This window comes from Globicephala melas, chromosome 10, assembly GCF_963455315.2.
Source record: "Globicephala melas chromosome 10, mGloMel1.2, whole genome shotgun sequence".
In the NCBI taxonomy this organism is placed as follows: Eukaryota; Metazoa; Chordata; class Mammalia; order Artiodactyla; family Delphinidae; genus Globicephala; species Globicephala melas.
This window is the reverse complement of record NC_083323.1, coordinates 12,778,598-12,800,728: the sequence shown is the minus strand read 5'-3', so window position 1 is coordinate 12,800,728 and position 22,131 is coordinate 12,778,598. Positions and strand designations below refer to the sequence as shown.

General features: G+C 40.9%; 1 long non-coding RNA gene across 1 annotated transcript in view; it reads right to left on the bottom strand.

The window, feature by feature from the left end:
• The window catches only part of LOC132597921 (uncharacterized), a 30,353-nt gene extending 8,670 nt beyond the window's left edge, over positions 1–21,683 (bottom strand). Inside the window, exon 1 of the long non-coding RNA XR_009565427.1 lies at positions 19,306–21,683. This is a non-coding gene — a long non-coding RNA (uncharacterized lncRNA). The remainder of the gene's footprint in view (positions 1–19,305) is intronic.
• Between the last annotated feature and the right edge of the window lie 448 nt (positions 21,684–22,131).

Genomic DNA, 22,131 nt, shown 5'->3' with positions numbered 1-22,131 from the left:
TTCATCGTGGTGCGCGGGCCTCTCACTATCGCGGCCTCTCTTGTTGCGGAGCACAGGCTCCAGACGCACAGGCTCAGTAGTTGTGGCTCACGGGCCTAGTTGCTCTGCGGCATGTGGGATCCTCCCAGACCAGGGCTCGAACCCGTGTCCCCTGCATTAGCAGGCAGACTCTCAACCACTGCGCCACCAGGGAAGCCCCCACTTTGTGTGTTTTGGTCGTAAAATAAAACCCACCTGAGCCTGGGAAGAGGACCAAGAGGAAAGAAGAGCTCTAGGGACTTCCATGGACTCAACGTGCTACCCTGACTTGGAGCCACCCCATGACTTCTTTCATAGCATGTGCTCACACAGGTGGATTGAAGGACTTTATTCCCAAGCCCATGGCAGTATCCAGAAAGGATGGCCCAGCTTCTGCCTCTGTGTCCCCACCCTGCCTCAAAGCATCTTGTCAGCTCCCATTTCCCCACACCAGGTGATGACACATGCAGTGCCCCCCTGCACCTCAGACACAACTCACCTAAGCTGGCTTCCATCACTGCCAGCGCCCTTCCCCATGGAGCAAAGGAGAGGGGCCAGCCTAGACTTGCTCTGAGATGCTCTGTTACCAAGTATGGACCCTTTGTCAGCACCAGGGATAAGCCAGCTGAGGATGTTACCAATAAGAGCAGGGGAAGGTTTGAGCCTCTGTAGGCTAAAGACAGTCTAGGAGGCATTAGATATGCCCATCCAACCCCTCCCCCACCAAGATGAAGCTTGGGATGGACACTTGATTATAGAATAGTAGAGAAAAATTTTAAATCAAATTTATTGAGCTAGAATTTAGATACAATTAAAGAATGCACCCATTTTAAGTGAGCAGTATGAAATATTTTGACAAATGTAGGCACCCACATAACAGTACCCCAATCAAGATTTAGAGACTTCCCATCATCCCAAAATGTTCTCTCCTGGTCGACTCCCCTTGCTTTTCAGCTAAGCACTGAGCTGGTTCTTATCCCTAGAGATTAGTTTTGCCTATTCTAGAACTTCACGTAAATGGAATCATACAATATGTACTCCTTTGTGTCTGGCTTCTTTGGTTCAGCATAATTGTTTCCAATATTAAGAATTTCAAACATACAGAAAAGTTAAAAGAATTTATGGTGAGTTCCTATATACCTGCCACCTAGATGCCACCATTAATATTTTACTTTACTTGCTTTATTACATGTCTGTCTGTCTTTTCCTCTATTCATCCCTCAATCTATCTTATTTTTGATGCATTTAAAAGTAAATTGTAGACATCAGTCAATTCCCCTAAATATTCCAGAATATATTACTAACTTGAATGCAATATTTGTTTACATATTTTCTTTTAAGGTAACACTGACATGTAATAAACACACAAATATTAAGTGTACATTCTCTTAGACTTTTGACAAATACATGTATGCAATCCCTGTGTTATGCAAATCCCTATAAAACATAGAATAGAATCATCACTCCAGAGTTCCTGAATGCCTTTTCTCAGGCGACACTCCACATTCCCTCTGCCAATGCAACTTCTGTTCTGATTTTTTTCCACCACAGGTTAGTTTTGTCTGTTGCAGAACTTTATATAAATGGAATCACACCATATGTACTTTATATAAATGGAATCACACCATTTGGGAGGTTGCTCTTACTTAGTATAATGCCTTTGAGCTACACCACGTTGTTATATTTATGTTTACTCCTTTTAATTGCTGAATACTATTCTGTTGTTTCAATATACTAAAATGTGTTTATCCATTCCCTTATTGATACATGTGTAGGCAGGCTCTAGTTTTGAACTATTAAGAATAAATTTGTAATGAACATTTTTAGAAGTGTTTTATGAACATACATTTTCCTTTCTATTAGATAAATCTAGGACTGGAATTGTTGATCATGGGGTAAGTGTATGGTCAGTTTTATGAGAAAATGCCAGACCTTTCTTCAAAGTGTTTCTATCAATTTATATCAAAATTAATAAAAGTTGTGTTTGCTCCACATACAGGTCAACACTTGGTTCTGTCAGATATTTTTTTCCTCCTTCCTTTCTCTCTTTCTATTATTACTTTAAAATTTTTAGCCATTCTCATTGTTCGGTAGTGGCTTCTTATTGTGCTTTTAACTTGCATTTCCCTTTATGTGTGCTTATTAGATATTCACATACTTTTTTATGAAGTTTCTGTTAGAGACTTTTACCCATGTTTTTAGTTGTTTTGTTGTTGTTGTTATTACTGAGTTATAGAAGTTCTGTATATAACTTGGATACAAGTCTTTTTTTTTTTAAATCTCTATTGGAGTATAATTGCTTTACAGTGGTGTGTTAGTTTCTGCTTTATAACAAAGTGAATCAGTTATACATACACATATGTTCCCATATCTCTTCCCTCTTGCGTCTCCCTCCCTCCCACCCCTCTAGGTGGTCACAAAGCACCGAGCTGATCAACCTGTGCTATGCGGCTACTTCCCACTAGCTATCTATTTTAACTTTGGTAGTGTATATATGTCCATGCCACTCTCTCACTTCGTCCCAGCTTACCCTTCCCCCTCCCCATGTCCTCAAGTCCATTCTCCACGTCTGCATTTTTATTCCTGTCCTGGACCTAGATTCTTCAGAACAATTTTTTTTTTTTTTTAGATTCTATAAATAAGTGTTAGCATACGGTATTTGTTTTTCTCTTTCTGACTTACTTCATTCTATATGACAGACTCTAGGTCCATCCACCTCACTACAAATAACTCAATTTCGTTTCTTTTTATGGCTGAGTAATATTCCATTGTGTATATGTGCCACATCTTCTTTATCCATTCATCTGTCAATGGACACTTAGGTTGCTTCCATCTCCTGGCTATTGTAAACAGAGCTGCAATGAACACTGTGGTACATGACTCTTTTTGAATTATGGTTTTCTCAGGGTATATGCCCAGTAGTGGGATTGCTGGGTCATATGGTAGTCCTATTTTTACTTTTTGAGGAACCTGTATACTGTTCTGCATAGTGGCTGTATCAATTTATATTGCAACCAACAGTGCAAGAGGGTTCCCTTTTCTCCACACCCTCTCCAGCATTTATTGTTTGTAGATTTTTTCATGATGGCCATTCTGACTGGTGTGAGGTGATCCCTCATTGTAGTTTTTATTTGCATTTCTCTAATGATTAGTGATACTGAGCATCCTTTCATGTGTTTGTTGGCAATCTGTATATCTTCTTTGGAGAAATGTCTATTTAGGTCTTCTGCCCATTTTTGGATTGGGTTTTTTGTTTTTCTGATATTGAGCTGCATGAGCTGCTTGTATATTTTGGAGATTAATCCTTTGTCAGTTGTTTCCTTTGCAAATATTTTCTCCCACTCTGAGGGTTGTCTTTTTATCTTGTTTATGGTTTCCTTTGCTGTGCAAAAACGTGTAAGTTTCATTAGGTCCCATTTGTTTACTTTTGTTTTTATTTCCATTCCTCTAGGAGGTGGGTCAAAAAGGACCTTGCTGTGATTTATGTCATAGAGTGTTGTGCCTATGTTTTCCTCTAAGAGTTTTATAGTGTATGAGCTTACATTTAGGTCTTTTTTTTGAGACTCTCCATTTTGAGTTTATTTTTGTGTATGGTGTTAGGGAGTGTTCTAATTTCATTCTTTTACATGTAGCTGTCCATTTTTCCCAGCACCACTTATTGAAGAGAATGTCTTTTCTCCATTGTATACTCTTGCCTCCTTTATCAAAGATAAGGTGACCATATGTGCATGGGTTTATCTATGGGCTTTCTATCCTGTTCCATTGATCTATATTTCTGTTTTTGTGCCAGTACCATACTGTCTTGATTACTGTAGCTTTGTGGTATAGTCTGAAGTCAGGGAACCTGATTCCTCCAGCTCCGTTTTTCGTTCTCAAGATTGCTTTGGCTATTCGGGGTCTTTTGTGTTTCCATACAAATTGTGAAATTTTTTGTTCTAGTTCTGTGAAAAATGCCGTTGGTAGTTTGATAGGGATTGCATTGAATCTGTAGATTGCTTTGGGTAGTATAGTCATTTTCACAATGTTGATTCTTCCCATCCAGGAATGTGGTATATCTCTCCATCTGTTTGTATCATCTTTAATTTCTTTAATCAATGTCTTATAGTTTTCTGCATACAGGTCTTTTGTCTCCTTAGGTAGGTTTATTCCTTGGTATTTTATTCTTTTTGTTACAATGCTAAATGGGAGTGTTTCCATAATTTCTCTTTCAGATTTTTCATTAGTGTGTAGGAATGCAACAGATTTCTGTGCATTAATTTTGTATCCTGCTACTTTACCAAATTCATTGCTTAGCTCTAGTAGTTTTCTGGTAGCGTCTTTATGTATAGCATAAAGATGGTAGCATTCTCTATGTATAGTATCATGTCTTCTGCAAACAGTGACAGCTTTACTTCTTCTTTTCCGATTTGGATTCCTTTTATTTCTTTTTCTTCTCTGATGGCTGTGGCTAAAACTTCCAAAACCATTTTGAATAATAGTGGTGAGAGTGGACAACCTTGCCTTGTTCCTGATATTAGAGGAAATGGTTTCAGTTTTTCACCATTAAGAATGACGTTGGCTGAGGGTTTGTCATTTATGGCCTTTATTATGTTGAGGTAAGTTCCCTCTATGCCTACTTTCTGGAGGATTTTTATCATAAATGGGTGTTGAATTTTGTCAAAAGCTTTTTCTACATCTATTGAGATGATCATATGGTTTTTCTCCTTCAATTTGTTAATATGGTGTATCACATTGATTGATTTGTGTATATTTGAGAATCCTTGCATTCCTGGGATAAACCCCATTTGATCATGGTGTATGATCCTTTTAATGTGCTGTTGGATTCTGTTTGCTAGCATCCAAATTTGGTGAGGATTTTTACATCTATGTTCATCAGTCATATTCGCCTGTAGTTTTCTACCTTTGTGACATGTTTGTCTGGTTTTGGTATCAGGGTGATGGTGGCCACGTAGAATGAGTTTGAGAGTGTTCCTCCCTCTGCAATATTTTGGAAGAGTTTGAGAAGGATAGGTGTTAGCTCTTCTCTAAATGTTTGATATAATTCGCCTGTGAAGCCATCTGGTCCTGGGCTTTTGTTTGTTGGAAGATTTTTAATCACAGTCTCAATTTCAGTGCTTGTGATTGGTCTGTGTATATTTTCTATTTCTTCCTGGGTCAGTCTCAGAAGGTTGTGCTTTCTACGAATTTGCCCATTTTTTCCATGTTGTCCATTTTATTGGCATATAGTTGCTTGTAGTAATCTCTCATGATCCTTTGTATTTCTGCAGTGTCAGTTGTTATTTCTCCTTTTTCATTTCTAATTCTATTGATTTGAGTCTTCTCCCTGTTTTTCTTGATGACTCTGGCTAATTGTTTATCAATTTTGTTTCTCAAAGAACCAGATTTTAATTTTAATGATCTTTGCTATTGTTTCCTTCATTTCTTTTTCATTTATTTCTTATCTGATGTTTATGATTTCTTTCCATCTGTTAACTGGGTTTGTTTTGTTCTTCTTTCTCTAATTGCTTTAGTTGTAAGGTTAGGTTGTTTATTTGAGCTGTTTCTTGTTTCCTGAGGTAGGATTGTATTGCTATATACTTCCCTCTTAGAACTGCTTTTGCTGCATCCCATAGGTTTTGGGTCATTGTGTTTTCATTGTCATTTGTTTCTAGATATTTTTTGATTTCCTCTTTGATTTCTTCAGTGATCTCTTGGTTATTAAGTACTGTATTGTTTAGCCTCCATGTGTTTGTATTTTTTACAGATTTTTTTTCCCTGTAATTGGTATCTAGTCTCATAGTGTTGTGGTCAGAAAGATACTTGATACGATTTCAATTTTCTTAAATTTACCAAGGCTTGATTTGTGACCCAATATATGATCTATCCTGGGGCATGTTCCATGAGCACTTGAGAAGAAAGTGCATTCTGTTGTTTTTGGATGGAATGTCCTATAAATATCAATTAAGTCCATCTTGTTTAATGTATCTTTTAAAGCTTGTGTTTCCTTATTTATTTTCATTTTTGGATGATCTGTCCATTGGTGAAAGTGGGGTGTTAAAGTATCCTACTCTGATTGTGTTACTGTGGATTTCCCCTTTTATGGCTGTTAGCATATGCCTTATGTATTGAGGTGCTCCTATGTTGGGTGCATAAATATTTACAATTATTATACCTTCTTCTTGGATTGATCCCTTGATCATTATGTAGTGTCCTTCTTTGTCCTTGTAATAGTCTTTATTTTAAAGTCTATTTTGTCTGATATGAGAATTGCTACTCCAGGTTTCTTTTGATTTCCATTTGCATGGAATACCTTTTTCCATCCCCTCACTTTCAGTCTGTATGTGTCCCTAGGTCTGAAGTGGGTCTCTTGTAGACAGCATATGTATGGGTCTTGTTTTTGTATCCATTCAGCCAATCTGTGTCTTTTGGTTTGAGCCTTTAATCCATTTACATTTAAGGTAATTATCGATATGTATGTTCCTGTTATCATTTTCTTTTTTGGGGGGGTTTGTCATAGTAGATCTTTTCCTTCTCTTGTGTTTCCTCCTAGAGAAGTTCCTTTAGCATTTGTTGTAAAGCTGGTTTGGTGGTGCTGAATTCTCTTAGCTTTTCTTGTCTGTAAATTTTTAATTTCTCTGTCAAATCTGAGTGAGATCCTTGCTGGGTAGAGTAATCTTGGTTGTAGGTTTTTCTCTTTCATCACTTTAAATATGTCCTGCCACTCCCTTCTGGCTTGCAGAGTTTCTGCTGAAAGATCAGCTGTTAACCTTATGGGGATTCCCTTGTATGTTATTTGTTGTTTTTCCCTTGTTGCTTTTAATGTTTTTTCTTTGTATTTAATTTTTGATAGTTTGATATATATGTGTCTTGACGTGCTTCTCCTTGGGTTTTTCCTGTATGGGACTCTATGCACTTCCTGGACTTGATTGACTCTTTCCTTTCCTATATTAGGGAAGTTTTCAACTATAATCTCTTCAAATATTTTCTCAGCCCCTTACTTTTTCTCTTATTCTTCAGGGACCCCTCTAATTCAAATGTTGGTGCGTTTAATGTTGTCCCAGAGGTCTCTCAGACTGTCCTAAATTCTTTTCATTCTTTTTTCTTTATTCTGTTCTGCAGTAGTTATTTCCAGTATTTTATCTTCCAAGTCACTTTTCCGTTCTTCTGCCGCTGTTATTCTGGTATTTATTCCTTCTAGAGAATTTTAAATTTCATTTATTGTGTTGTTCATCGTTGTTTGTTTGCTCTTTAGTTCTTCTCGGTCCTTTTTAAACGTTTCTTGTATTTTCTCCATTCATTCCCAGATTTTGGATCATCTTTACTATCATTGCTCTGAATTCTTTTTCAGGTAGACTGCCTCTTTCCTCTTCATTTGTTTGGTCTGGTAGCTTTTTACCTTGCTCCTTCATCTGCTGTGTGTTTCTCTGTGTTCTCATTTTGCTTAACTTACTGTGTTTGGGGTCTCCTTTTCACAGACTGCAGGTTCGTAATTCCCATTGTTTTTGGTGTCTGCCCCCAGTGGCTAAGGTTGGTTCAATGGGTTGTGTAGGCTTCCTGGTGGAGGGTTCTAGTGCCTGTGTTCTGGTGGATGAGGCTGGATATTGTCTTTCTGGTGCACAGGACCGCGTCTGGTGGTGTGTTTTGGGGTGTCTGTGAGCTTATTATGATTTTAGGCAGCCTCTCTGCTAATGGGTGGGGTTGTGTTCCAGTCTTTTTAGTTGTTTGGCATGGGGTGTCCAGCACTGTAGCTTGCTGGTTGTTGAGTGGAGCTGGGTCTTAGCGTTCAGATGGAGATCTCTGAGAGAGCTTTTGCTGTTTGATATTACGTGGAGCCAGGAGGTCTCTGGTGGACCAATGTCCTGAACTCGGCTCTCCCACTTCAGAGACACAGGCCTGACACCTGGCCAGAGCACCACAACCCTGTCAGCCACACAGCTCAGAAGAAAAGGGAGAAAAAAGATAGGAAGAAAGAAAAAATAAAATAAAATAAAGTTATTAAAATAAAAAAATTTAAAAAAATTATTTAAAATAAAAAAATTTTAAAGTAATAAATAGAGAAAAAGAAAGAAGACAGCAACCAAGCCAATAAACAAATCCACCCATGATAACAAGTGCTAAAAACTTTATGTAAAAAAAAAAATGGACAGAGAGAATGCTAGGACAAATGGTAAAAGCAAAGCTATACAGACAAAATCACACAAAGAAGCAAACACATAAACACTCAAAAAAAAGAAAAAGGAAAAAAATATATCTATATAAAGGAGGAAGAGAGCAGCCAAACCAATAAACAAATCTACCAATGACAATAAACTCTAGATACTAAACTGAGATAAACATAAAACCAGAAACAAATTAGATGCAGAAAGCAAACCCCAAGTCTACAGTTGCTCCCAAAGCTCACCTCCTCAATTTGGGATGGTTCGTTGTCTATTCATGTATTGCACAGATGCAGGTACATCAAGTTGATTGTGGAGATTTAATCCTCTGCTCCTGAGGCTTCTGGAAGAGAGTTCCCTTTCTCTTCTTTGTTTGCACAGCTCCTGGGGTTGAGGTTTGGATTTGGCCCTGCCTCTGCGTGTAGGTTGCCTGAGGGCATCTGTTCTTTGCCCAGACAGGACGGGGTTAAAGGAGTGGCTGGTTCGGGGGTTCTGGCTCACTCAGGCTGGGGTGAGGGAGGGGTATGGAATGCGGGGCGAGCCTGCAAGAACTCAGTAAATATTTACTGATTGAATGAATCAATTCATGAATCCCCAAATGTTTCCTATTAAACATATGTTCTGTAAAGATGAAAGAATAACAAAGCTGAGTTGGGATGGACGTCCTGGGAGGTTGGCCAGGCTGTCCACTGGTCCTTGTGAGCCAACCTGTCAATGTGGGGGACTCACATCCGTGCATGGACAGTTACAACATCCTCTGTTCTGAGGGCGGCACACCAGGCTTCCATCTGAGGTACAAGGAAAGGCTTCTGGTCCTAGGCTGCTCATCAGAATGAAATGCACTAATAGATAAAGGAGCAAGGGGAGAGCGTGAAAGCTAAGGAAGAGGAATGAGAAAGTAAATATTCCTTGTCCCAGTACCCCGCCCTATAGCATAAGAGAAGTCCACAGCAGTAAACCCTTCCAACTTTACCCAACTGTGGCAATTGCAAGGTTACACAGGCTCACTGCCACCTAGCTGGTATTTTACAGATGGGAAAACTGAAGCTCAGAGAGGTAAGTCACTTTGCCCTATGTCACAGAGCCACTAAGAATATGGAAGGAATGACAGTCAGGACTCTTGACTCGATGGCCAGTAATACACAGCTCAAGCATCACTTCCTCGTGATCCTTCCTCTTCCCTTTGTGTCACCTTCCCATCCAGATTTCAATGCACATTTATAACACGTGTTTACAAGCCTGTTTCCTCAAGGTCAGTAACAGCATTCCCATACCTGACACAGTGTCTGGCGCATAGCGGGCGCCATATCTGGTCACTGTACATCGTAGTGGTTAAGGACACAGGAACCAGAAAGCTGGGTTTGAATTCCAACTGTACTGTTTATTAGCTGTAAGGCATTAGGTAGGTTCCTTACCCTCCCCATGCTTCAGTTTCATCATCTGTAAAATCATGCACTTGAAGTCCAATACCTAGTAAGTATTCAATAACCATTAGCTGTTACTACTATTAATAATAAATATTCATTGAGTATCATCTTCAGGCAAACATACTAATTCCCAAAAGACACAGCCCTTTAGAGATCCTGACTTGCTGGCCCAGAGTCCCATTTAGACTCATGTTGAAATAAAGTTGGAGGACAAAAGAAATTATTGGACAACGCATGTGAACATGTGGGGAGCAGAGATAATTCAGCCTTCTGCAAATGGAAATTAATCATCCTGGCTTTACTCAGCAGGCAGGCAGCCAGAATGCCAGCTTGCCCCCTTCCCTGCCACCGGCGGGGTTGTTCAGGAAATAAAGAAGGAAGATGGCATTGTTGGAGGGGGCGGCCCCATGGACTACCTCCTCCACATCAGATACCAGCATTATCAGCTTTCTCGCTATGGCTGCTTTACTTAACCACCCAGCACGACAAGTTCCCAGCACAGCAGCCTCGTGCTTCCAGCATTGTTATTCCTTAGATTAATCTGGTTTCAATATGTTCCAACAATACACACTTTATCTAAATGCTAAAAATAAAAAAAAATTTTAAATAAAAAAAAAACCTATCTGCTATAACTGGAATAAAGTCTAAGGCATTAGATGCACATGCTAAAAAATGTCACTGCAGAGTTAAAGACACATCACGTATGTCCCCTAGTACCTGGGAGGACATTTTCCTGAATGAATGATGGTCCATTTCCTGAGTCTCCTTATCAAAATGATTAAAAGGATACTGCTGTGCTTCTTTTTACATAGGGGGGAGCTTTTTACTTTTAGTCCCAAGCACTTTGTGATGTGCCTTTGGGCCTAATGCTAATAATGGCATGACATGGTGGGGTTCATTGGGGTTCATATCACTCACTGCCTATTTTTTACACAAGGCAAAATTGAGACACAGAGCCTTTCCCTGATTTGGCTGAAGTCATAGCTACTGCTAGAGACATGATCCCCTGTCTTCCAGACCCACAATTTTTCTACAGCAACATGGTAGACACCTATTACCTACCCATCATGCATTCTCCCTTTCTTCTCACTAAGAGAGAACAACAAAGTGCCCAGCTACTAGTACTCACCTCTTCATATTTTCCTGCAGCCAGGTGTGGCCATGTGGACCTGTACTGGCCACGTGAAGTGTTTGAGAAAACAGTTTAAAGAATACAGCCTCAGCCCTCACCTTCAGCCTTGTGACCCTTTCTTATCATTTTGACGGTAATGTAAACATAGGAGTCTGGAAGTCCAGCAGCTACCTTGGGACCATGAGGTGATAAACATTGGGACAGAATGCTAAGGAAGGATGGCAGAGGGAAATGATGAAAAGAGCCTAGAGCCTTAGGGCATTGTGGAGCCACTACGCCAACACGACATTGCCTGTTCCTGCCTGCTTCTTGTTGCAGTAAGCCATTTTTGTCAGGTTAGCTGCTGCTAACAAACATGACTCCTAATTTATCCAGAACACAGCATTTTCCTTCTGACTAGAACACCCTTTTATTTTCTTGTCAATCAAGTAACTCCTGCTCTTCCTTTAAATCTCTGCTCAAGTTCTCCTACATCTGTGAAATCCTCCTAGAACTTACCAGAGTCATTAGGGGCTCTCTCCTCTGGGCTTCTGCACTACCCTGGACACATTTCCTGTATCACAACATTATATTGAGCATTTTTATGTCTCTTCTTCCCCAGTAAACACCTGCAAGAACAACGGTGAAACTTACAGCACCATACCTGCTGCTTGGTAGGTGCTCAGTAGTATTTCATACAACTAATTGCTTCTTTTGTGTGGTATCACCCATATTAATCCCTGCATTTTTGTTATCTTTTTGGAGATCTTTGGCCCAACTTTTAAATATTGATATTTTCCAGAGGCACATACTCGGCTCTCTTCTAATTTCCTTCCTGGAATTATCTCATTCTGCTTAATAGTCCGTCATGCAATGAGGGTGCTGATTCCTCCCAGCCCAGATTCCTACTTCAGAATTTTGGCTCTACTTTGGAGCACCATCACGTTATAGCTCGTGCTTGTATGATCCAGTGTGAGGAGCACTGTTCTGGAGCCCCTCTGCCAGGGTTCAAGTCCCAGCTCTTCCATTTACTAAATATGTGACTCTGGGTTGGTTGCTTAAACTCTCTGTGCCTCTATTTTCTCCTCTGTAAATGGGGAGTGTAGTCCTACCTATGTGTGGTTGTTGTGATGGTTAAAAGCCTCACTGTACACAAAAAATTCTTGGAACAGTGCCTGTCTCCTAGTAACTGTTGGTTATTGTGCCTGTTGTCACTAGACAAGCCCACCTAGATGCCCCACAGACACTTCCCTCAATACATCCATTCCCAATTCATCTCTTTCCTCGTAAACATAGAAGCCTGCTCACCTTCCTACATTGTCTATCTCAGGTAATCATCTCTCTGGTCCCTCCCGGCCAAAAACCTACATTTAACACCATCTTCTCCTTATCCCCTCATCTATATTGAAAACAGTCTTGCAAATAGATGAATATTCTTGAATCCATCTTCTTGTCATAGAACTAGTCAGGCACAAAGCATCGTGCCTTAAGCTACTGGGATAGTTTCTAACTTGTGCCCCTACTCTGTTTTTATTCCCATTAACTTATTGTACCACAAGCGCTTTGGCCACAATCACTTCTCCTTTGTGCAAATATGATCATGCCACTTCCTTAGTAAACCTCTTCATCAGCGCCTCGTCACATCCAGGGTAATAGGATCATCAAGCAGTGTTTCTTCCTCCCTTGTTCCCTGCTCCCCTGTGTGGCCTCCCATCCTACCAGCTTCTCCACGAAGACAGCACTGTGGCCATCTGGAATCATCTTCTCCTCCTCAGACCCACCGTGTTAATTCATTCCTCCATGCCTTTGATGACATTATTCTTTTCACCTGCAATGCCCTTTTTTCTAACCTGCTCCCCCACTCAATCTATAGGGCAGATTTCTGATCATTCCTCAAGTTTTAGTTTGGCTGTCACCATTTTTTGTAGATTCCTCCCAAATTTCCCAAACAGATCTGGGAGCTCTTTTCTTTATGCCCCTATTACACCTTCGGTCATGTTTGTCAAATTGCAAATATCATTGGTTGATAACTGCTGACTTGCATGACTGTCTTCTCTAGACTACAAACATCTTGTGAACCAAAACAAGGCTGTTTTGGGTCATCTTTGTAGCTCTGGTGCATAGCCCAGTGCCTGAAATTGTTGATACTTTATAAATAGTTATAGAATAAATAACTCTCTATTATAAGTAAAACTATCTGATTCACAGACACAAGCTGGAATGGACATTCTTATGTCTCATTATACTCCTTTTACCTTTACAAGGAAAGACCTAAAGTTCAGAGAGGGAGAGTGACTTGCCTAAAGTCACACAGTAAGTTACTGAGAAAGCTAAGAACCTCGGGATTCCTGATCCCTAATCACAAGTCCTTTCTGCTGTAATTCTATTTTAATAGATGATATTCTGGTAAAGATATAGGTTCAGTTGTATGTATCAGAAATCTAAAATAATAAAGGTTAAACAAGATAAAGTTAATTTCCCTCCCACAATAGTCTGCCAAGTAGCAAGTCCAAGGCTGCTGTAGCTCCCTATGGTGACAGAGGCTTAGACTCTTTGCGTCTTGTGGCTTCACCACCCCTCAGGTGTTGCCCTCAGCCTCATGGTACAAAATAGCTCACCTCTCCTCTGCTTTCCAGTCATCAGGTAAAAGGGATATGAGGAAAGGCAAAATATACCTCTTCCCTTTAAGAGTGTGATCGTAAATTACATATACCGCTTCTCTTTATGTAGAACTTAGTCATGTGACTGCACTTAGGTCCCAGGGGGACTGGAAAAATATTGTCAACTCCAGGTGGCCCGGCGCCTAGCTAAAAATTAAACCTGTTTTTATTTGATACTAACAATGAGTCAATTAAAAAGTCAGGGTTATTTAGTTCTTTTTCATAGGTCATAAAACTAAGGCACTGAGATTTGTTAAGAATACTGTCTTTGATATCAACAGATGTAGGTTTGAATCCTGGCTCTGCTGTTTACTAATTCCTGGATTGGGGACAAACTGTTTAACATTTCTAAGTTTGTCTTATCAGGTGACATCTTCCTTCCTCATAGTGTCATTGTGAGGGCTAATTACATGAAAGAACTTGACACTGGTCCCTGGTACAGAGTCATCACTGCTATTATTATGGGGCAAACTCAAGGCCTTACCTGAAAGCAGCAGCCTCACCTGTCTGATTCAGCTCCGCACTGTGCCCTCACACCTAGCACAGTCCCCGATGTAGAGTAAGCCCTGAGTAAATATTTGTTGGAAGAATAAATTAAGTTAATGATTCAGTTGGAACCTGGATGGCGTAAGCTCCATGCCCATGCGTTTATATGCTTTTAGAATGCCAGTCCCTGTGACGCGTCTCTGAAGATAAGCCACAAAACCCACATCAAATCTGTCTGGATCAAGGAATGATGCCTCAAAACCATGTACCAGCCAGCAGCGCCCAGAAGCTGGAGCAAACGTGAGTGCTATGAGGCAGATTCACTGCCTTTCACCTGGGCTCTGACTGAGACAAAGAGCCTTTGAGAAATCATGTCCCTCACATTCCCCAGAATGGGGTGCCCTGACTTATCTCCCATAATCAGCAAAGCCACTGTGAACCCAGGAATGAAGCTGGCTGGCTGTCTACCCTAAACCCATTTGCATTTCCTCTTCCGAAGGAGTGGCATTCTCTGCGTCTTTTTTCATAAAGACCCTGTTCCCTCCCCTGATGAGTTTTCCAGTTTGTAATCCTAGGATGGTCATACAGTATCATTCAGTTCCAGCCAATCCTTGCTTCCAAAATAAATCAGCAGCTGGCAACAGATCATAAAATCAAAATGTTTGTTCAGGAACAGGGATGGGCAGAAGGAGAGCAGGATCTTAAGAGAAAACAAGTGAGAAAAACATGCATTTGGCCTCAGAAGCTCTGCACTGACTCTCACTCCACTCTACTGTTCAGAGCTTGTAGTCTGAGCAAGTCACCTAAACTCTCAGAGCCTCATAGGTGCCGTCTGCATAATGGGGATGTGATGCTCTTCTCCCAGAGATGCGAGATAAAGGAGCTGCTGCTTATGAAAATGCCTTGTAAACTCTTAGGTTCGGGGTAAATAAAGGAGTTTATTATCCTAAGAGAGCTAGAGATTTGGAAATACTGCATGCCCTGTGCCTTCCTTCTACCAACTATTTCTGTGTATCTGAAGAGATTGACTTAAGATGAATATCATTGTAATCATCTATCTGAAAGGTTGTAGGAGAAATAAAGATTAAGTTGGTTCTGTTAACTCCAGAAATCAGACCCATGGGCTACAAGAAGAAACTCGAAACGTTGGTTTCTACTTAGAAAAAAAGGATAACTTCAAGAATGCCTAATGGTCAGAAGTGTAGATACCTGGAAGTACTGCTCTGGTAGGTGATAGCCTTCTCTCACTGGGGACTCAGGCCATGGTTAGTACTGCTGGCAAGAATGTCACAGAATTCATGCCTCTCCTAGGGACATTGGCTCCAATCCGTTTATAGCCATCTTCATCTCCAATTCTGTTCTCATGATTCTAAGCATGACCAACACACAAACAAGGGGCACTTTGCTCCCTAGTTTGAAAAATTGACTTTTACCCCAATCCCACAGATAGACTTGCCAGATGCAGGCTATAAAATAATATAAATGTGGTATGATTAAAGAAACAGGAACAAGAAATGAACAAAAATGATCAGGTGTACTTGCAAGAGAACCACCAGACCTTGAAGAAACCCAGAATATGTAGTATTTTTTTTTAAATACCTCAGTAGAAAGATTAAAAAGAACTGATGTGGTAAAAAAAATTTAGGAAAAAATCAGAGTCTTTTTGAATTGTAGGATATATCTCAAGAAATAATGCAGAATGTAAGCACAGAGATAAGTAAATGCAAAGTACAAAGGAAATGTGAAGAGATATAGGTGAGAGATACATTTTATTTCATTTTTTAAATGATTGCGATTTGATTATTTTTTCCAATTTTACTGAGATATAAGTGACATATAACAATGCGCAAGCTTAAAGTGTACAACATAACAATTTCACGTATGTATATATTGCAAAATGATTACCACATTAAGCTTAACATCCATCACTTCATGTAGTTACAAAATTTTTTTCCTGTGATAAAAACTTTTAAGGTCTAACTCTTAGCAACTTTCAAACGTACAATACAGAATTGTTAACTTTACTCACCATGCTGTACATTACAAACCCAGAACTTATTTTTGGTAGCAATTTGAATTGGTACAGCTGCTGTAGAAAATAGTATGGAAGCCCCTCAAAAAATTAAAAATAGAACTACCATGTGATCCAGCAATCCCACTTCTGGGCATACATCCAAAGAAAATGAAAATAGGATCTTGAAAAGATATCTGCACCTCCACGTTCAGTGCAGCATTATCTACAATAGCCAAGACTTGGAAACAACCTAAGTGTCCATCAAGAGATGAATGGAAAAAAAAAAAAAAAAAAATATATATATATATATATTCAACCATAAAAAAGAAGGAACTCCTACAATATGCAACAACATGGATGAAACTCAAGGGCATTATGCTAAGAAAAATAAGTCAGAGAAGGACAAGTAGTGTATTACATCACTAATATGTGGAATCTAAAATCAAAAACTCCTAGAAACAGAGAACCAGAGGTGGGGATGGGAGGAGGTTAGGGGAGTGACTGCAGGTGATCAAAAGATGCAAACTTCCAGCTATAAAAGACATTTTAATATATGTTTCTCCAAAGGTCAGAGGAGAAAATAGAGAGAATGCAGAAGAGGATAATTTGAAGGTTAAAAAACTAGATAGAACTAAAATGTTTGACAACAATGTTATACAAACAAGGAAAGAGTTGGTCAGATTTAAAATGTTCTGAGTTCCTTATAGTTTTCAGGAGGAGACTAACTTTAACTTTAGACTTTATTAAGTGTGTATGTTAAAATTGCCAGGGTAGTTCTTGAATAATAAAAATAGAATACATGCACGTCCAGAGCCTGTGCTCTGCAACGGGAGAGGCCACAACAGTGAGAGGCCTGCGTACCGCAAAAAAAAAAAAAAAAAAAAAAAAAAGAATACATAACCTCCAAACACCAAAGGGGGGGACAATATCCTATGGGGGAGGGGGGGATGGTGCCTCGGTCATTAACGTAACATGAGCTTCAGCCTCCTGCTTTGATGGTGACTTCCTCAACACCACCCATCTCTTCCCTGCTTCTCACCTCCACACTCAGCTTAGAGCCTCCTTTCACATATGAGGTACTTCCACCTGCAGCTAACAAACCTGGTATCTGTTTATATCACAAAACAAGAAGACTGTAGGTAGGGATTCCACAGCCGCAGTCATGGCTCTATGGTTCTTTCCGTCTTTCTACTTTACTACGTTGGCATTTCGTTTTGTTGTCTTATGATTGCAAGACTACTGATGAAATTCCAGAATCACACTGATGTTCAAGACAGGAAAAAGAGCCATGGTAACTCCAGCATTATCTTCTTTTGGAAAAAAGCAAAAAATTCCCAGAGATTCCAGCGGAACTCAGCCAATGTCTAATTGGCTAGAACTAGTTGTCTGCCAAAACTGGCTTTTATTAGCCTGCAAGGGATGATTGTTCAATCTTTAGGGACTTTGCTTGCCAGTTCTTAACCATTGGTGGCTTGAAATCAACCACGTTGGAAGCATTCCCATCGCAGAAATGGGCAAATGCTACATGTCATAATAGGGTTGCTGTCGTTATTGTTAAGAACGATGTCACAGACCAACTCTGGCTGCGTGGGAGGCTGGAAGTAGGAATTATTTGCTGAGCACACTGCCTATCTTGACAGGTCTGTTAGCAAGGAAAGTCAATGGATATTTGAGAGGGAATGAGCAGGTCTTCTATCAAAGACTCTAAAAGATTTTTAAGTTATATTTTGTTAGGGCTTGATTTGTTAGAACATCTTCAGTGCATGTGGTTTCATTTGCTCAGTTGCACAAGTCGTAAAACAGGAGGAAAAAAATGTGTCAGTGAATTGGTGAAACATAGGCTTGAGGGAGGAGGTTAGGGCATATGTGATTCTAATGCACTTGCGTCCCTGATTGTCTTTACACTATTTAGGTAAAACACTGTCTTTCTGTAGTCTTTCTGAAGCACAGTTCAATGATCTGGACAAAGCAAGAGAAGGACATAGGGTCTCTTAAACAATGGTTTTATTTAGGGGTAGTTCTCACCAGGCTTCCGGATCTTAAACTCCAACGAAAACCATCAAACAACCATCCTACTTTACAAATGCATGGATCCCTGGGAAGGATTCTTAGAAGACTAACAAAAGGAAGGCCAGATAAATTCCTGATCTGACAAAAACCAATCTAAACATCCTTTTAGACCTGAAGACCTTCAGGTGCAAACCCTCATCTGGTGATGGGCTCTTTGCAAAAGTGATTTCATTTCACTTATGCCGATGAATGCCTGAAAAGTCTGGGAGATGGAGTACCAGTGAGTGTTTTGACTTAATGGATCTAGATAAAAATCACCTCCAGGCATAAAAGACTAATTAAGAGGTGGGTAGATAGCCCCAAGGAGACAGACGAGGACTAAAGGATGCCTGACCTACTCAAATCACGCTAAGTTCCACCTGATTCCAGATTCTTTGAGATTGCCCTGTGTCTGTACATCTAGGTGAAGATACCCTGAGGTATTTGTTTGCTTTGTATTCTATCTCTTTGCTATGCGAAGAGTTCCTGTAGAAGACCCATGTGTTCACATTTGATTTGCTCTCAGAACCGAGCTGTGGAACAGTATGTACTTAGTGGGAGCTCAGGAAATGTTCACTGCCTGACAGTTCTCTTCCCACATAACAAGATGAAACCAGTGGGAAAGTGAGCCTTTCTTATCACCCAGTGTCCTTTGACTTTAAGTAGTAGGTGGAGAAGTTAGGATTTGAACCTAGATTTTCTGAAGCCAACTCCCATAGTCTCTCCCCTATGTAATGACACCCCGAGTTGACAACTATATTTGCAAGCTTTTCTAAGAAGAACCATGGAACTCATAGAGGCGTGCACTCATGGAAACCAATTCTATACCTAGTTATAGTCAAAAGAAAACAAAGATTAGCTGTCTAAAGTATCTCCATGACCAAAAAAAAAAAGAAGGAAGAAAAATCCAACATTCACTTGCATAAGATAGGATAAAGAAAATCTAGGATAAAAAATATCTAAGTTATAATTCACAATAATAATTCTTTACAATTTCTTCTATTCTTTTTTTCCACACCCTACAATAGCTCTAGAGCAACACTATTCAGAAGAACTTACTGTGATGATGGACGTGTTCTACGTCTATGCTGTTCTATACCGTGGCCACTCACCACTCGAGACTGGTGGGCGCTTGAACTGTGACTTGTACCGTGACTATGACTGAAGATATGAAATTTTACTTTTATTTAACTTTACTTAATTGAAGTCGAAATTCTAGAGTTGAATGTGTCTAGTGGCTACTAGATGGACGTCACAGCTACAGAGGGCCTTACCCTTCATCCTCCAAGTCCTCACCTGCATCCAGCTGCCATATTTTTGCTATCTCCCCTCCTCTACCAACCTCTATTATGTAGATGACATGACCTCTCTGAAGTTTCATCCATTGCTCAAAATAAAGGAGCACCTGAACTCGACAGCAAGCATCTTCTTTCCCTCCAGTCCCTCCAGTCTTCTCTTGCTCTTTACTCAGATTCCTGATTCTGCCCAGTATGTCTGGGTACCTCCAAGCAAACACAGAGTTCTCCTAAAGGGTGGGGAAGGAAGAAAAAGTTGAGTGAGAAAAGATAGATTCTCCTAAGTGACGGGCAGGGGTGGGAAGGATGCACGAAATGCTGGGAGTTCTCAGAAATGAATAAACCATGTCTTATTACACTGCGGTGACAATAATGACAACACACTGTACAGCGTCAGGTGATTCAACTTTGCCACATACTCGCCTTTTATGTGCACGCTGGAGGAGGTGGTTTCAAAAATCCCAGTGGGGAAGAGAAGGGTAAGCGGGGCGGGGAAAGCTGACACTGGGCCATCAGCAGGTGAGCAGCCACTTTTCACTGGAAGTAAAGATGGGACCTGAATCCAAAGGCTTCTTCCAAAGGAAGCACCAAGGTCAGTGAGAGCTGATTCTGGGGCTGCGTGTGCTTTGGGTAAAGTGATCAGTTCATCCCGCTATGGCATTGTCCCTTTGGAAAACTTGGGGTCTTACATCTGTCCTAATTAGCCTAAATGGACACGGCTTCCAGCACACCTGCTCTGTGCTAAGCCTGGAAGGGGGAATAAGTTAGGTTAGAGACCACCAGGGGCGATGTCAGTGGTCCACTGGAGGGGGCAGTGCCATAAGCACTAATTCAACACATAGCAGTACAGAGCGGGGGTCAGGGAGGACCGCCTGAAAGCCCAGGCAACCTGCTGTGGGTGCAAAGAGGTAGAGCGGTGATCTCCAAGGACGACACAGTCATTGATATTAACAATAATACAACAGGATTCTGTTTCTTCCTTTTACTTTTTAGTTTAACCTCAACTATCTTCTAAGGCCCTTTGTTTCTGATTATCTTGAGGTAGGGAAACCTGCTGTGTTCTGAGTCATAAATGAAGAATTCAGAGGTCCAGGGTTCTTTTTGGAAGGAGGAGTTGCAGGGCAAAGAAAGAAGGGTGAGAGAATTTTGCAAGGCAGTGGTAGGTTAAGCAGTGTGAGGGGGCAGTATGGGGCAAGAAGAGGCCCCTGTTGGTATTAGGACAAACTCCACTATGAGATTTTGAGTTGATGGCTCTTGACAGCTGCCTGTTGTTCCAAAGTCTCCAGTGAAATCCACATTATGCATACACGTATTCTTTCTATTTTCATCTTGTTTCGGAAAAAAAGATAAATTTAGTGACAAAGGGTATGTCCTATATGCAGGTGAATTCTGGGAGTGGAAGAGAGAATAAAAGCGAATAAAAGAACAGCTGCAAAACTCCAAGAACTCAGAGGACCTTTGGGAAAAGGATGAAAAGGTAGGTGCCAGAGGAGGAAGCAGAGGGCAAAGAGCTGGCGTAAGTATCCAGCCATAGAAGAGCTCCAGCAGGATGCGAACCCAGGAGGGCACGCGTTCCTCCACCTATACTTTCGACAGACCCAGACACAGATGAGGGGCACTTCGGGCTGAGAGATGGGGTGAGCAAGCACTCGCCACTGTCAGACACGGATGTTCCGGCTGTCACTCTGCAGGAGCTTTCCTGTTTAGTATTTTTGGGTCTCCAGGCAGTGACATTCCTGTCAAATGGTGATGGTGTGTTGGGTCAGATTACTCCCAGGATGATGTGAAGAGACAAGCGCTGATGGAAGGTGCCACTTCCTCGCTCGGATGTGCACACTAGTCACCAGCAATTAATGCCACTCCATTGGCCCTGCCTTCCTACTGGAACAGACCTCAGTGTGCTAGGAAGGCAGGAGGAAGCAGTTTCCAGGGCTTTAAATTTATCGGCCACAAGTCTCTGTGCTGGCGGCAGCAATGATCAAAGAGTGAGGTACAGAAGAGCGAGAAGAAGGGGGTTTACATTCTACTGTGGGCTGGGTACCATTCTGCTATGGGCTGGGTACCGTGTGGGGCACATGCCTTGTCTTAGTTTAGCACAGTGGCCAAGAGTCTGGCATTTGGGCTGGGCAGACCTGATTTTGAATTCTGAGTCTGCCACTCATTCGTGGGCATAGCAAGTTACTTAAACTCTGTGAGCATCAGTTTCCTAACTTGTAAAACTGGGATGGGAATTGCTACCTTACAGTTTTGTGTAGGACTAAATATAATCATTCATTTAGTCACCTAACAAATATTCAGAATATATATATATTTAAAAAAAAAAAGGGCTTCCCTGGTGGCGCAGTGGTTGAGAGTCCGCCTGCCGATGCAGGGGACGCGGGTTCGTGCCCCGGTCCGGGAAGATCCCACATACCGCGGAGTGGCTGGGCCCGTGAGCCATGGCCTCTGAGCCTGCGCGTCCGGAGCCTGTGCTCCGGGAGAGGCCACAGCAGTGAGAGGCCCGCGTACTGCAAAAAAAAAAAAAATATATATATATATATATATATATATATATATATATATATATTCCAACACCACCCCTACCCCCCACCACTGGGATACGACAGTAAAGAAAACAGATAAAATTCCCATCTTCATGAACCTTCTATTGATGGGAGACAGAATATAAATAGTTATAATGTACATAATTTCTGGCACGTAGTAAACATTTGATAAATGGCATAATTCAATCTTTATATCACCCCTATGAAGCCTTGTTAGTCCCAGAGAGGAGGTGGAAACTGTTTAAATAACTTGCTTAAGATTATGTAGCCAGATCTTTGCTCAGTGAGGATCAGATTAGGGGATGGAAAGCAAGAAGGACGCATGTGCACACAAATGTCCCCCTGCTTTTCAAGTCAGCTGAAGCCACGACCTAGAGACAAACAAAGTGAGTT